This window comes from Pseudophryne corroboree, chromosome 7 (assembly GCF_028390025.1).
Source record: "Pseudophryne corroboree isolate aPseCor3 chromosome 7, aPseCor3.hap2, whole genome shotgun sequence".
Taxonomy (NCBI): Eukaryota; Metazoa; Chordata; class Amphibia; order Anura; family Myobatrachidae; genus Pseudophryne; species Pseudophryne corroboree.
The window spans coordinates 301103374-301119394 of record NC_086450.1 but is presented as its reverse complement, the minus strand read 5'-3'; the positions used below and the strand labels follow the sequence as shown (position 1 = coordinate 301119394).

At 39.6% G+C, this 16021-nt stretch overlaps 1 pseudogene; it reads right to left on the bottom strand.

Moving 5' to 3' along the window:
- Positions 1–7431: 7431 nt before the first annotated feature.
- Positions 7432–7550, bottom strand: LOC134946401 (5S ribosomal RNA; annotated as a pseudogene).
- Between the last annotated feature and the right edge of the window lie 8471 nt (positions 7551–16021).

Below are 16021 nucleotides of genomic sequence, written 5' to 3'. Positions count from 1 at the left end.
CATGGACTCCAGTAAAATGGCCACTGTAACTTCCAATTTAATATTTAGGGAAGTCCCTTAGCGGAACACAACGCCGAGACCAGAAATGGGGAAGAAAATACTGGCCATACCGCCGGAGGCGTGATGGGACTTTGCTCGTGGACTTCGTTTGCCAGTAAACCAGGAAGTGAGGAAGCCGCACATGTGCACGAGCCACAGCTTACAGCTACTTGCGGACCAGAAATGGGGCACTCAAGCAGGTGCAGTGAATACTTAAGGACACAGGAAGTGTGGCGGAAGTTCCACTTCCTCATAACTTTTACTGTTTACTGTAAAATTAAGCATTTATAGTACTTGTTTTGTAGTTAATAAGATACTGGGGCAGATGTATTAACCTGCAGAAGGCATAAGGAAGTGATAAACCAGTGATATGTACAAGGTGATAAAGGCAGCAGCCAATCAGATTCTAACTGTTAATTTACATATTGGAGCTGATTGGCTGGTGCCTTTATCACCTTGCACATATCACTGGTTTATCACTTCCTTATGCCTTCTCCAGGTTAATACATCTGCCCCATTGAATGTCCCTGCCCATACACATGATAGCCCAAACTTGTTTTTTAGATATAAATGAGCTGTTTTTCTGCATTATATTAATCAAGACAGGAAATGATGTCACAGCTCATTCCCTCAATCATACCAGGTATAAATTTCAGTCCTGGTTAATGGCCTATCACCCCTTGATGAAGTTGGACAGACGAAACGTGTTGGGTGCATCTTCTTGATTCCTCACACTAAGATAAGCTTCAAGTTCTCATTTTATAGTTATATATTGCCTATTTTTATCCCTATCCTACTTTTTTGTTTTTTTTTTATATTGAATTCCCATTATTTTATATGTCTCCTCTTTTATGTGTCCCTCGATATGTTTTTATATATGATTATTGGTTCTTACCTCTGTGTCTAGAATAAAATTATTGTTAGATCTTTCTGAACAAACCCTCTCTTTTGTCACCCTGCTTAAATACTAAGGTATCTCTTAATTTTATTACCACACTTCGCAGCCTTCTTTTAAACTTAATAAGGCTATAAAACACTGATGGTCGCTGTTACCCCTATCCCTACATCCATTTATGTATATATATATATATATATATATATATATATATATGACAAAGGATAAGGTGTTAAAAGCGACCAATGGTGTCACATGCAACATAGGGAGACCAACTTGTGTGAAAATATACAAAATTTATTCATAAACAAAACACACCAATAAAAAATGAGATGTCAAAAACCACAGATATATAATAAAAAGTAATACAAATCTCTGGAGCTGAATACAAATACATTTTCTACCTCTAAAAATGCATGAGTAAAAAAAGGACAAAAAAGAAGTGCACAGTGCTGTTAATGTCAGTATCAGAACAAGTAAAAATGGTAAAAAAGGATAAGATATCTTAACTTAAGAGGATGGGTTCAATCTGGTAGCACCGACGCGTTTTGTCCTATCTTGACTTCATCAAGGGTGAAATGCTAGTGGGACAGCTCAGATATATATACACACACACTAATGAGGAACTGATTATTACATCACTTCCTATCAATTACAGATTCAGAATTACAAATGCTATTTGTGATCTGAAAACATATTGCAAAAAGTTCCTCCTCAAACTTAATATGGTATTGTGACTGGCCGTTATGATAGAGGCCTGGTTTAAACGTTAGAAATTAATATTTGACGTTTAAGAGTTCATTACAGCCGGACTTCCTGTACAAATCGCGGGTGACGTCACGTCTGCACCGTTTCCGGCGTCAGATTGTCTCTACTGCGCATGCCCAGGTTCAGCATCGCGGACCTTCTCCGTCATTGCGCATGCTCCCGCCTTCACATAGGATTTGGTGGATGGTATGTGTAGTTTAAGTGCGGCGGCCATTTTCTTGGAGTCACGGATTTCACCAGACATTTCTTACACAATACACAGTATCCCGGCGGCCATCTTTCGTATGATAATTCCAATTGTCAGTATCTAAGACGGGCTCATACTCCGGGAGCATGATTGACATTAAAAAGAGCGGAGAATAGTTTTAGGATATATAAACACTCACTATTCATTATATTAGGTCAGTGGCCTCTATTAATATACATAGTTTAAAATGCTAGCAAGATGATTTTGATTTACAGAATGCATATGTGCAATATACATATATCAATTACTGATAACTAAGAAAATGGAGAGCAAATAAAAACATTTAGAGTAGTATTTTCAAAGGTAAAGAGCATATATTTATGGTAAACAGATGCAGGAGTGGGTGATTGGTTGGGATGATGGGGGTGCTAGGATAAACCTGCATGTGTTAAAATACACATCCCTGTGTCTATGCATAAATGCATGCACATGCGTTCCTGAGCCCATGAACTATTTATTAAAATAACCATTTCTGGATACTTAGCAGAGTTCCCATATCAGGTGTGTAGTTTTGAAGAGTGAGGTGTAGAAATGTAGGCAACCTCATAATTCTCTTTCAAAGATACAGCACCCAGTCTTCCATGATGGTCCCCCATCTATGTACTGCCTGGGCCCGACACTGCTTGGCTTCCAAGATCGGGCAGAGTTGGGCATCTCCAGTGTGGTATGGCTGTAATAATTACGCGAGACCGATGTTGAACATTAAAAGAAGTATAGTACAATGAATAGTTAGAAGTGAAACAGGTTACTCTGATGGAGAAGAGGTTATATTAAAAAGGGCTTACGTTATAGAAACGGGACTATTTCATAGCCCTCTTTGAAGCCATCTGGATTAAGAGTGTTCAGTTCAAATATCCAATACATCTCTCTTCTAGATAGGAGGTTGGAAAGATCACCCCCTCTCTCCCCGAGCGAAACCAGTTCAATGCCTTTAAACGTAAGTTCATCAGGGTCTGAGCTGTGACATAGATGGAAGTGTTTCGATACTGCATGCGTCAAGACTCTGTTTTTGATGTTTCTCACATGTTCCTGGATCCGGAGCTTCAAAGGTCTCTCTGTTTTCCCTATATACTTTAGTTTGCATGAACATTCCAACATGTAGATGACTGTGACAGTGTTACAGTTGATGAACTGCTTGATCTTATAGTCTTTAGAATTCTTGGTGTTCTTGAAAGTTTTCCTGCTGGGATGTACATACCGACATACATTACAGCGGCTACACTTGTAGCAACCAACACATTTCGGCATACTAGAAGGTGCTTTAAGGTTTCTCAACATACTAGGTGCCACAAGGTCCTTTAGATTCTGTGATTTCCTAAATACCACTGATGGTTCTTTTGGAAGGAATTCTTTTAGAATAGGGTCCATTAGAAGTATGTTCCAGTGTTTCTCTAAAGTTCTTTTAATTAGATTGTCATGTCTGCTATAGGTGGTGATGAATATTATTGTGTCCTCTTTCTTCTCCCTGGGTTTGTATTTAAGGAGTTCCTTCCTTTCCAGTTTTTTTGTCTTGGTGTTGGCTTCTTCCAATAGATGGTTTGGATACCCTTTCTCCTTAAACCTTTCGGTGTAAACTTGTAGCTGTTGATCCCAGTCCTTGTTGTTCCTACAGTTCCGGGCTATCCTGTTAAATTGAAAAAACGGGATGTTGTTCTTCCAATGTTGGCGTTAATTACTCTTGTAATGGACATAGCTGTTCATGTCAACTTTCTTAATGTAATTCTTAGTGACCACTTCTTTCCCCGAGTGTGTCAATACCAGGTCCAGGAATTCAATTTCATCTGTGTTCTCATTGGCAGTGAAGCTAAGATTCATATCATTACTCGATATGTACATAAAAAACTCCTTAAAACTTAAATTATCGCCGTCCCCTACGATTAAAATATCGTCAATGTAACGTCTATAAAAGACAATGTTGTGCTGAAATGGATGATCCTTAAAAACATAGTTGTTTTTCCATTGCCCCATAAAAAGATTGGCGAAACTCATTGCGAAAATAGTGCCCATAGCGGTTCCACAGATTTGAAGGAAGAAATCATCTAAAAACTTAAAATAATTACGTTTTAAAATGAAATTCATCAATTCGCAAATAAAAACTCTGTGTCCTTCTGTAATTAGGGCATATTTATGCAAAAATTCATCACAGGCCTGAATCCCCTTATTGTGTTTTATGCAGGTATATAGTGACTGCACATCAATGGTAATCAATCTATGTTTCTTTCCATTCAAAGGATTTCATCAGATTCAGAACTGATGTGGTGTCTTTTAAATACGCTGGTAAATCTACCACATATTTTCTCAGAAATATGTCTACATATTCTGACAGATGGGACGTCAGGGAATCAATCCCAGCAACGATAGGTCTTCCGGAGGGATTTGTCATGGATTTGTGCACTTTCGGTAGAAAGTAAAAAATGGGGGTAGTGGGGTTGGAATTGGACAAGTATTGATATTCATCTTTAGTGAGGATCTCACTCCTAAAACCTTTCAAGAGGATGGTTCTGAGTTCCTCCACATAGATAGCCTATGGATCTGTTGAGAGTGGGGTGTAGGAAGTTCTGTCCCCCAATAATCTCTCCGCCTCTTTAACATAGGCCTCCCGATCCATTATAACCAACCCCCCCTTTGTCAGCAGATTTTATAATGATGTTTTTATTATCCTGGAGTACCTTTATAGCTCTTGCTTCTCTATTCATGATGTTTATTTCCTTGATCGGTTCTATTTCACTGTCGCATAGGTCTTTTTTAACTAGATCATAGAAGATTCCCACATTGTGGCCCTTGGATTCCAAGGGGTAGAATTTCGAGGTGGGTTTCAGACCAGACTTGGATTGTTCATAGTTCTGGATGATGGCATCTTCCTTCTTAAGATAGTGCCTTTTAAGGGTTAATTTTCTTATGAATTTGTTCAGGTCAATGAACAGTTCATTCCCTTGGTGGCTGCATACGAAAGTCCTTTATTCAATAGCGACATTTCGTGCTCTGATAGAGAATGACTTGATAGATTAAATATTCCTTTAGGTGCCGTATGTTCTACTGAAGGTGCCTTCTTCTGTTGTTGTATTGGCTTGTTCCTCCTACCCCCACGACATCCTCTTCTTCTGTGAATCTCCTTTTTCGCTGAGTTGTGTGTGTAGCTCTATCCTTGGGGATGTTGCCTGTTTTGTCTCGGAACCGATTGTTTGGTCCCGGTGATAAAAAAATCCCCCTCGTTATTGGAGTTCAGTCTCTGAAAGGCAGAGAATCTGTTGGTGGTCTGTATATTCTGATTCCTCTGTTGATAGTGTTTGTTAGGTCTGTTGTCCATTCTCCTTTTTGGCACAGACTGCCAATATTCTCTTTTCCCTTTGGGGTTTTATTTCTCGTCTTCATTAGCTCTATTCCAATTCTTGATTCTATTACTCTGATAGTCATGCTTGTCCCTTTGGAACTTTTTCCCTTTGTTTCTTATAACCTCATCTCGATATGCTCCAATTTTTTGTTAAGTACCTTTTCGTTTATCTTAAAGTCCTCCTTGTCCTTGTATACTTCTAATTTCGTCGCAGTTTCCTTAATCTCTGATTCCACAATGGAGATAATGCGTATCTTCTCTGTGACCAATATTCACATTAGTTTGACCGAGCAATTGTGGAGTATATTATCCCACTCTTTCATAAATTCATGATTCTCTGTACCAAAGGTGAGTTGCTTCATAATTCTGAGTCCCCTGGGTACTCGGTCCATGCTAATGTAATGTTCAAACCCCTTCACGTCCCACCAAGCCTTCACTTCTTTAATCAAGAGTCTTTCCATGCTCCAAAATATTTTGTCAAGTGTGTCGGTGTTGGGTACATTCTCGGGGGCATTACTTTCATTGAATATCTTATGGCATACATTACTTCTTTTACTGGTGCGTTCACTGGTTCTGAACATACTGTGTGTGTGGTATTGACTTAGTTAAAGGCAGCCGTGAGCAGGTAAACCAGGAATGCTGTATATAGGGAGAGAGTGGTTAGACCAAGAATAATAACATAAATGCAAATATTTTAAAATCCCTATATGGACAATCCCTAAAAAATAATAGGGCGTCTGCTTCACCTTAAAAAGAAGCAGTGGTAAAGTGCTTAGTGGATTATGTAAACAGGACAATGGATAAGGTGTTAAAAGCGACCAATGGTGTCACATGCAATATAGGGAGACCAACTTGTGTGAAAATGTAAAAAATTTATTCATAAACAAAACACACCAATAAAAAATGAGATGTCAAAAAACACAGATATATAATAAAAAGTAATACAAATTTCTGGAGCTGAATACAAATACAGTTTCTACCTCTAAAAATGCATGAGTAAAAAAAGGATAAAAAAGAAGTGCACAGTGCTGTTAATGTCAGTATCAGAACAAGTAAAAATGGTAAAAAAAGGATAAGATATCTTAACTTAAGAGGATGGGTTCAATCTGGTAGCACCCGACGCGTTTCGTCCTATCTGGACTTCATCAAGGGGTGATATGCTAGTGGGACAGCTCAGATATATATACACACACTAATGAGGAACTGATTATTACATCACTTCCTGTCAATTAGAAATTCAGAATTACAAATGCTATTTGTGATCTGAAAACATATTGCAAAAAGTTCCTCCTCAAACTTAATATGGTATTGTGACTGGCCGTTATGATAGAGGCCTGGTTTAAACGTTAGAAATTAATATTTGACATTAAAAAGTTCATTACCGCCGGAATTCCTGTCCGGATCGCGGGTGATGTCACGTCCGCCCCGTTTCCGGCGTCGGATTGTCTCTAATGCCCATGCCCAGGTTCTGCATTGCGGACCTTCTCCGTCATTGCGCATGCTCCCGCCTTCACATAGGATTTGGTGGATGGTATGTGTAGTTTAAGTGTGGCGGCCATTTTCTTGGAGTCACGGATTTCACCAGACATTTCTTACACAATACACAGTGTCCCGGCGGCCATCTTTCGTATGATAATTCCAATTGTCAGTATCTAAGACGGGCTCATACTCCGGGAGCATGATAGACATTAAAAAGAGCGGAGAATAGTTTTAGGATATATAAACACTCACTATTCATTATATTAGGTCAGTGCCCTCTATTAATATACATAGTTTAAAATGCTAGCAAGATGATTTTGATTTACAGAATGCATATGTGCAATATACATATATCAATTACTGATAACTAAGAAAATGGAGAGCAAATAAAAACATTTAGAGTAGTATTTTCAAAGGTAAATAGCATATATTTATGGTAAACAGATGCGGGAGTGGGTGATTGGTTGGGATGGTGGGGGTGCTAGGATAAACCAGCATTTGCTAAAATACACATCCCTGTGTCTATGCGTAAATGTATGCACATGCGTTCCTGAGCCCATGAACTATTTATTAAAATAACCATTTCTGGATACTTAGCAGAGTTCCCATATCAGGTGTGTAGTTTTGAAGAGAGAGGTGTAGAAATGTAGGCAACCTCATATTTCTCTTTCAAAGATACAGCACCCAGTCTTCCATGATGGTCCCCCATCTATGTACTGCCTGGGCCCAACACTGCTTGGCTTCCAAGATCGGGCGGAGTTGGGCATCTCCAGTGTGATATGGCTGTAATAATTATGCGAGACCGAGGTTGAACATTTAAAGTAGTATAGTAGAATGAATAGTTAGAAGTGAAACAGGTTACTCTGATGGAGAAGAGGTTATATGATATAGGGCTTACGTTATAGAAACGGGGCTATTTCATAGCCCTCATTGAAGCCATCTGGATGAAGAGTGTTCAGTTCAAATATCCAATACATCTCTCTTCTAGATAGGAGGTTGGAAAGATCACCCCTTCTCTCCCCGAGCGAAACCAGTTCAATGCCTTTAAACGTAAGTTCATCAGGGTCTGAGTTGTGACATAGATGGAAGTGTTTCGATACTGCATGCGTCAAGACTCTGTTTTTGATGTTTCTCACATGTTCCTGGATCCGGAGCTTCAAAGGTCTCTTTGTTTTCCCTATATACTTTAGTTTGCATGAACATTCCAACATGTAGATGACTGTGACAGTGTTACAGTTGATGAACTGCTTGATCTTATAGTCTTTAGAATTCTTGGTGTTCTTGAAAGTTTTCCTGCTGGGATGTACATACCGACATACATTACAGCGGACACACTTGTAGCAACCAACACATTTCAGCATACTAGAAGGTGCTTCAAGGTTTCTCAACATACTAGGTGCCACAAGGTCCTTTAGATTCTGTGATTTCCTAAATACCACTGATGGTTCTTTGGAAGGAATTCTATTAGAATAGGGTCCATTAGAAGTATGTTCCAGTGTTTCTCTAAAGTTCTTTTAATTAGATTGTCATGTCTGCTATAGGTGGTGATGAATCTTATTGTGTCCTCTTTCTTCTCCCTGGGTTTGTATTTAAGGAGTTCCTTCCTTTTCAGGTTTTTTGTCTTGGTGTTGGCTTCTTCCAATAGATGGTTTGGATACCCTTTCTCCTTAAACCTTTCGGTGTAAACTTGTAGCTGTTGATCCCGGTCCTTGTTGTTCCTACAGTTCCGGGCTATCCTGTTAAATTGAGAAAACGGGATGTTGTTCTTCCAATGTTGGCTATGATTACTCTTGTAATGGACATAGCTGTTCATGTCAACTTTCTGAATGTAATTCTTAGTGACCACTTCTTTCCCCGAGTGTGTCAATACCAGGTCCAGGAATTCAATTTCATCTGTGTTCTCATTGGCAGTGAAGCTAAGATTCATATCATTACTCGATATGTACATAAAAAACTCCTTAAAACTTAAATTATCGCCGTCCCCTACGATTAAAATATCGTCAATGTAACGTCTATAAAAGACAATGTTGTGCTGAAATGGATGATCCTTAAAAACATAGTTGTTTTTCCATTGCCCCATAAAAAGATTGGCGAAACTCATTGCGAAAATAGTGCCCATAGCGGTTCCACAGATTTGAAGGAAGAAATCATCTAAAAACGTAAAATAATTACGTTTTAAAATGAAATTCATCAATTCGCAAATAAAAACTCTGTGTCCTTCTGTAATTAGGGCATATTTATGCAAAAATTCATCACAGGCCTGAATCCCCTTATCGTGTTCTATGCAGGTATATAGTGACTGCACATCAATGGTAATCCATCTATATGTTTCTTTCCATTCAAAGGATTCCATCAGATTCAGAACTGATGTGGTGTCTTTTAAATATACGCTGGTAAATCTATCACATATTTTCTCTGAAATACATCTACATATTCTGACAGATGGGACGTCAGGGAATCAATCCCAGCAACGATAGGTCTTCCTGGGGTATTTGTCATGGATTTGTGCACTTTCGGTAGAAAGTAAAAAATGGGGGTAGTGGGGTTGGAATTGAACAAGTATTGATATTTATCTTTAGTGAGGATCTCACTCCTAAAACCTTTCAAGAGGATGGTTCTGAGTTCCTCCACATAGATAGCCTTTGGATCTGTTGAGAGTGGGGTGTAGGAAGTTCTGTCCCCCAATAATCTCTCCGCCTCTTTAACATAGGCATCCCGATCCATTATAACCCCCCCCCCCCTTTGTCAGCAGATTTTATAACGATGTTTTTATTATCCTGGAGTTCCTTTATAGCTCTTGCTTCTCTGTTCGTGATGTTTCTTAACTTGATCGGTTCTATTTCACTGTCGCATAGGTCTTTTTTAACTAGATCATAGAAGATTCCCACATTGTGGCCCTTGGATTCCAAGGGGTAGAATTTCGAGGTGGGTTTCAGACCAGACTTGGATTGTTCATAGTTCTGGATGATGGCATCTTCCTTCTTAAGATAGTGCCTTTTAAGGGTTAATTTTCTTATGAATTTGTTCAGGTCAATGAACACATCGAATTTGTTCATTCCCTTGGTGGGTGCATACGAAAGTCCTTTATTCAATAGCGACGTTTCGTGCTCTGATAGAGAATGACTTGATAGATTAAATATTCCTTTAGGTGCCGTCTGTTCTACTGAAGGTGCCTTCTTTTGTTGTTGTATTGGGTTGTTCCTCCTACCCCCATGGCATCCTCTTCTTCTGTGAATCTCCTTTTCCGCGGAGTTGTGTGTGTAGCTCTTTCCTTGGGGAAGTTGCCAGTTTTGTCTCGGAACCGATTGTTTGGTCCCGGTGATAAAAAAATCCCCCTCGTTTTGGAGTTCAGTCTCTGAAAGTAAGAGAATCTGTTGGTGGTCTGTATATTCTGATTCCTCTGTTGATAGTGTTTGTTAGGTCTGTTGTCCATTCTCCTTTTTGGCACAGACTGCTAATATTCTCTTTTCCCTTTGGGGTTTTGTTTCTCATCTTCATTAGCTCTATTCCAATTCTCGATTCTATTACTCTCATAGTCCTGCTTGTCCCTTAGGAACTTTTTCCCTTTGTTTCTTATAACCTCATCCTCGAAATGCTCCAATTTTTTGTTAAGCACCTTTTCGTTTATCTTAAAGTACTCCTTGTCCTTGTATACTTCTAATTTCGTCTCAGTTTCCTTAATCTCTGATTCCAAAACGGAGATAATGCGTTTCTTCTCTGTGACCAATATTCACATTAGTTTGACCGAGCAATTGTGGAGTATATTATCCCACTCTTTCATAAATTCAGGATTCTCTGTTCCAAAGGTGGGTTGTTTCATAATTCTGAGTTCCCTGGGTACTTGGTCCACGCTAATGTAATGTTCAAGCCCCTTCACATCTGATAATGTCAATATTATCTTAAACCATAAAGCTATACACTCTAGATACACGCTGAGTGTACAGAGTACACACAGCGTGCACACACACAATTGATAACCTTTAAACCTTATTAGTAATACAATGTAATAATATGGTTACACTTTAAACCTTTATGCAGCAAAGCACTGCAATGATGTTATACCTTAAACCTTAAGTAGCGCTGACGGTATAAAGTTCCCACAGTGCGTATACCTTATCAATACTTATAAACCTTATACAGTTAAAATACGCTTTAAACCCTATCAGGGAAATGAGGACACAACACCGATATGTAGTTGAACCACAGGGTTCTAAGGCCACTGTGGATTATTTCAAAAGGTAAAATAGTACAAATTATACACTACAGGCTAACAAGATTAATCTACAACAGAATAATGGCTACAGTCAATGTACATACATGTGAATAATCGCGTGTGCTTCCCGGTCCTCCGCTAATCAGGTTGAAAGCGTTAAGAGTTTGTGATAGTGACCTGGCCTGCAGCTCGCTCTTTATTCAGTAGATCAAAACATAATACAATAGACACTGTGTGCTCTTCTTCCATTGGTTCGGGGGTGAGACATATCCTGTGCACCGGGGACCATTGGTCAGTTCAAGAAGTGAGCGATGGCTAGGACTTGAGATGTGGTTTCTGTTGTTTACATCTGAGTTCCCACCCCATGATCAGTTAAACCCATCACATTAATCATAAATCTGGTATTATTAATAACTTAAAAAGGTAATATTTAATAATGTTCTTATTCCCACCAGATTAATGTTTATGTGTCTCTGAACAATATGATCCCACACATGATATGATTATCTATTTCAATCTTCAAGATGTACATATATCCACATATTCATATATATATACACACGTACACACATACTCCTGCTATTACAATTTGTTAGGAATTATATATTTATTCATATATATATATATATATGAACACCTACATTTTCATGGGTTTTAGACTATGAATGTTAAATTTCTATCTGTCTGGTCTTGTTGTGGTTAGCTATTGTTTCTGATTTTCTAGAATTGGTTCCTGGGTATTGTCACTTCGTTTGTTTTTACTTTCAGGTGAGACAATGACAATTCAGTACTCATTGTTTTAAATAGAAACTTGGTTATTTTAGTAAACAAAGGCGTATGCCTTCTTTATAGAATTTCAAAGCTTAGTGTAAATAAGGTGATTGTATTTTAGTCTCTGGGAGTTTTGATTTATGTGTGACTGATTTTCCTGCTATTTAGAAGGGCCAAGCAGACAGTGTGGGATTTTTACAATATATATATTAAATCTCTGATATCTTTGTGGCTTTTCCATGAGAGTACAAATTCCACTGTAATTACTCGTACCACGCTCTAATGCGCAGGACCGTGGGTGCGGCCATATGCAATTTGCGAATATGTGCACGCATGGCGGAACAAGTGCATGTGCAGCGGGCATGTGTGTGTGTGGTTTGTACGTGATGTGTGTACTGGAATATTTTTCTACTTTGACAGTCTACCCTTTGGCAGTCAACAATAACTGCCACTATCTAATCATTAAACAGAAAAATATCAAGATAATATCTTCAGAAGTTTAGGTAATCGGGAGAGAGCGGTAGGTAGGAAATGTATGACCTAGTGGGATAGTAAAAAGCATGTATGTATGAATCCATGTCTTAGGGGTATGTATCATCGTGCCGTATATGTTCTAGATAAGCTTCGAGGTATTGCGAAGTATACATTAAATCCTTCTTATCCCGTATTTAGGGTCTGTAAGTGGGCCAACAAACACTACCGAGCTCTTTTCGGCTTCTTGTTCCAACAAATCGGGTGCACATTTAGTTGATGATACATGGAGGGGGAACATATGTGAATGCTAATATGGGGATATCACCTGTCGACTATGTGTGTCACTACCTGAAGGTTGTAGAGATGAAGATAAGAAACATATCAAAAATACATTCACATAACATTTGCGTAATCATTCTTGGGTGTTGATTGAAGTCTTTTCCGGATGGGTATATTTTTGATGAGGGAAAACAGAGGAAAAACGGGTGAAAGAAACAGGCCGTGGAATTCATTTGCAATCCTTATCACAACATTGTTTCTATAGATGGGTCATCAATTAAATCTGCTGCTGTAGCAATGCCCCTGCTCCTTAAACTCATCACTTTTGTACTGCGCTTGCGCCGCGTTAAAATTCGAACACATCTAAATATCAAGCCAATAATTATGATGACTCCCAGGATACAAAGGAGAAACTTTCCTACACTCATAATAAAATTTTGAGCCCATTCTCCTAAACCTGAGAACCAATTGCGTGGGTTCAACCATGAGACCCAGCCGGTCAGTTCATTACTCACAGCAGTCAGGGTAAGGTTGTGTCTCCGTCGGAACTCCCACTTCAACTGCAATATATCGTCCATCTTTTGATCAATGATCTCAGTTGGGTCGTCAGTGCTGTTTGTAATAAACGTGCAGAACTTCACACCATATTGAGTTGCCAATGTGACATAGTACCCTCCCATCACGGCTGTGATATAATTGAGGACCATCCTGTGCTGGATGAGTTCCGTTTTGTAAGCTTGCAACTCCCTTCCCGTATACCTGAAGGTGTCGTCATACATCTCAGTGATATTATCTATCAGATTCGCTAGCGCATGGATGTACCTATAATTTATAATTCCTCTGGCAGTACGGGTGATATCTAATGCGAGAAGGAATTGAATCCCGGTGGATTTGTGGATCAAATCAGAGGCTACGTGCTCTGTCCTATCTATAATGTGTCTCATAACGATGTGTTCATAATGAGTATGAGTATAAGGAGCTTGAGCACTGCAGTGTACGTCTTTCATCTTATCATGGGTTATGGTCATAACCTATGGCAACACTCTTCCAATATAACACAATCCCTCTGAGTTTGGGGCAAGCCACTTATAAGCCTTCCTCCCACATATGAAACAAGCATCATCGGGGAGAACATATGGGACAGAATATGACATTACCATATTGCAAACATTCCAAGTGAAAAATCCTATCCCTATCTCTCTCATCTGTTCAGTACACGTATCAGGCTGTATGATATGCTCACAGTACCCTGGTGATACTTCTCCAACCCACATGGTCTTGCTTCCTTGAGTATACCTGCACCGAAAATACCTTCCACTGTTGGCTATTTGGCGTATAAGTTCAGAATCTACGGGTATCCTATCAGCTCTGTGCGAGAATGCCATGGTTTGGTTATTCCATGTCACCTCCCAATTTCCCGGCTTTCGGGAATTGGAAATGTTGAAACACACTAAGGATCTATCCACATGGTACTGGTGGAGCTGCAAACTAGGGGGCCTAGAAATATTAAATTTCTTGTCCACCGGTCTCCCACCCCGTAATTCGAGTACCTCATCTATTGCTAAAGGGTACGGTACTAGTCCTGACTTGCTCTGACCTTGAGGTACTTGTGAGCACACCCAACATTCTGTTTGGTTTAAAACCTTACCCACTAGTGAGTGGTAATCACTCAATGGATGATGGTCCATGTTGATATTAAGGCTGGACTGACATCTCTGGATGCACCCATCCTCAACTATGTTTTCACAATTACTACAAATGCAATTTTCCTCAGCCAATAACCCTTCTCAGTGCCTCCTAGTTTCCTGACTACCAGATCGTTTTCTGATACTCACCTTTGCTCGATGGATGTGTTCTTGGAATTCTACAAATCCGTCCTTGCCATCAGAACCCATTCCAGATCCTTTCTCGACCTCTCTGGTACTCTCACCGAAACAGACTGCTCTGGTCAACAACAGGGTTAACAGGAAAACCCGGAACGCGGTCTATTGGGGTAAGTCCATCTTGTTAAGGGGAAAGAAAGGGAACAAGAAGGGGGAGGAAAGGAGGATAATGGGAGATGGAGAAAATAATAAAGAGGAAAAAGAAAAACTGGTGCGACAACCGCCTCTGGTCTTGTTGTACTCCGTGCTCAGGTGCCGAGACAGTAGTCCTGCCTCTCAACCTTCCCGGAACAGACACTCCAGTGATACGATGTTCTCTCCGAGTCAGCGACCTTTCTATAGGGAACATGAATCTTGCATTACAATGTTATCTGTTGTGTATTATCAGTTGTGTGAAGTAAACCATCCGTGGAAAGCGAAAAAGAGGGAGAAAATAATAAAAAGAAAATTTGTCAGATTTGCGTTCACCATCAGGCTGTCACACCATCATGTCTATCGGTATCTATGCACAGTCTCCCTTCACCAGTATTTCCACTCCTCACCCTTTGTGCATGGCCAGGCACAGTGATGCTGGTGAGATATACTGGGTTTGGGCAGACCTCTGAAAAGACCGAGTAGACATGTGACGTTTGAGCTGTAAATCTGCCTGTGAACGTCAGAGATGAAGAGGAAACTTTGAAGACAAATCACAGAGTTTAGTAACAAAGAAGATTTTACAAAGTTTGACATCTGGATTGGGCACTACGGGGAATGATTCCCTAATCAGGCTGTTCCCTTAAAAAAAATTCTATGTGTGTTATATCTCTACTGGGACTATCCCAGCCATCAATCCAGTGTCTTTTCCATTCTAAGTTCATAGGGAACCCGGTATCTTTGAGATAATTTCCTCTACCTGTGATGGACATGCTTCTAAAACAGTGAAATGCAATATTAGTCTTCGTGGGTATTTTAACATATTTTGTGCTTCCTGGGTGGGAGCACTCTATATGTATAACATCTCTGACAAAACTCCTGTTAAATAATTAGAGGTCACTTCTGCTAGAAAGAGAGAAGCAGAAGTTTAGAGGCCTCCTCCTAATTTCCGTAAATTCTGTCAAAAGGGTAAAGTTGCATTTATTCTGTTCTTCCCATTAACCAAATCTGTGTTTTTCTATACTGCTCGTGATTCCTTACTATATGTCCCTTGAGCCCGTCTATGTGTTTAATAACGTGGTTTATTTATTCTGTCTAGGGGTCTATATTGGCTATGTGCTCTACTACTCATACAATTTTTAGCAAAATGTCCTTCATTTTTACAAATGTAACATATTATCGGTCTTTTGTTACTACTAGGGTTTTGGGGTTTGGGCTGATGAGACTTTGGTGTAAGAGCCTGCATACTTTCAATCCTCAGCCTCTCCTCTCGCAGTTTTTTACGCCTAGCAATATTCCTATGGTGTTAAGTTGCGCACTCTCTAAGGCAAGCTACTGTGACTCCTCTCCAACCAGACAAAGATGTTTGTACTTTGTCCCTCACTGTCTGATCGAGTCCGTCCATTAGCACAGACACAGCTACCTCTCTGTAATTTTCATCATTCCCTGCATCGGATACCCCTATGTATCTATCCATTATGTGTAGGGCCCGATGGAAATATTCAGATGC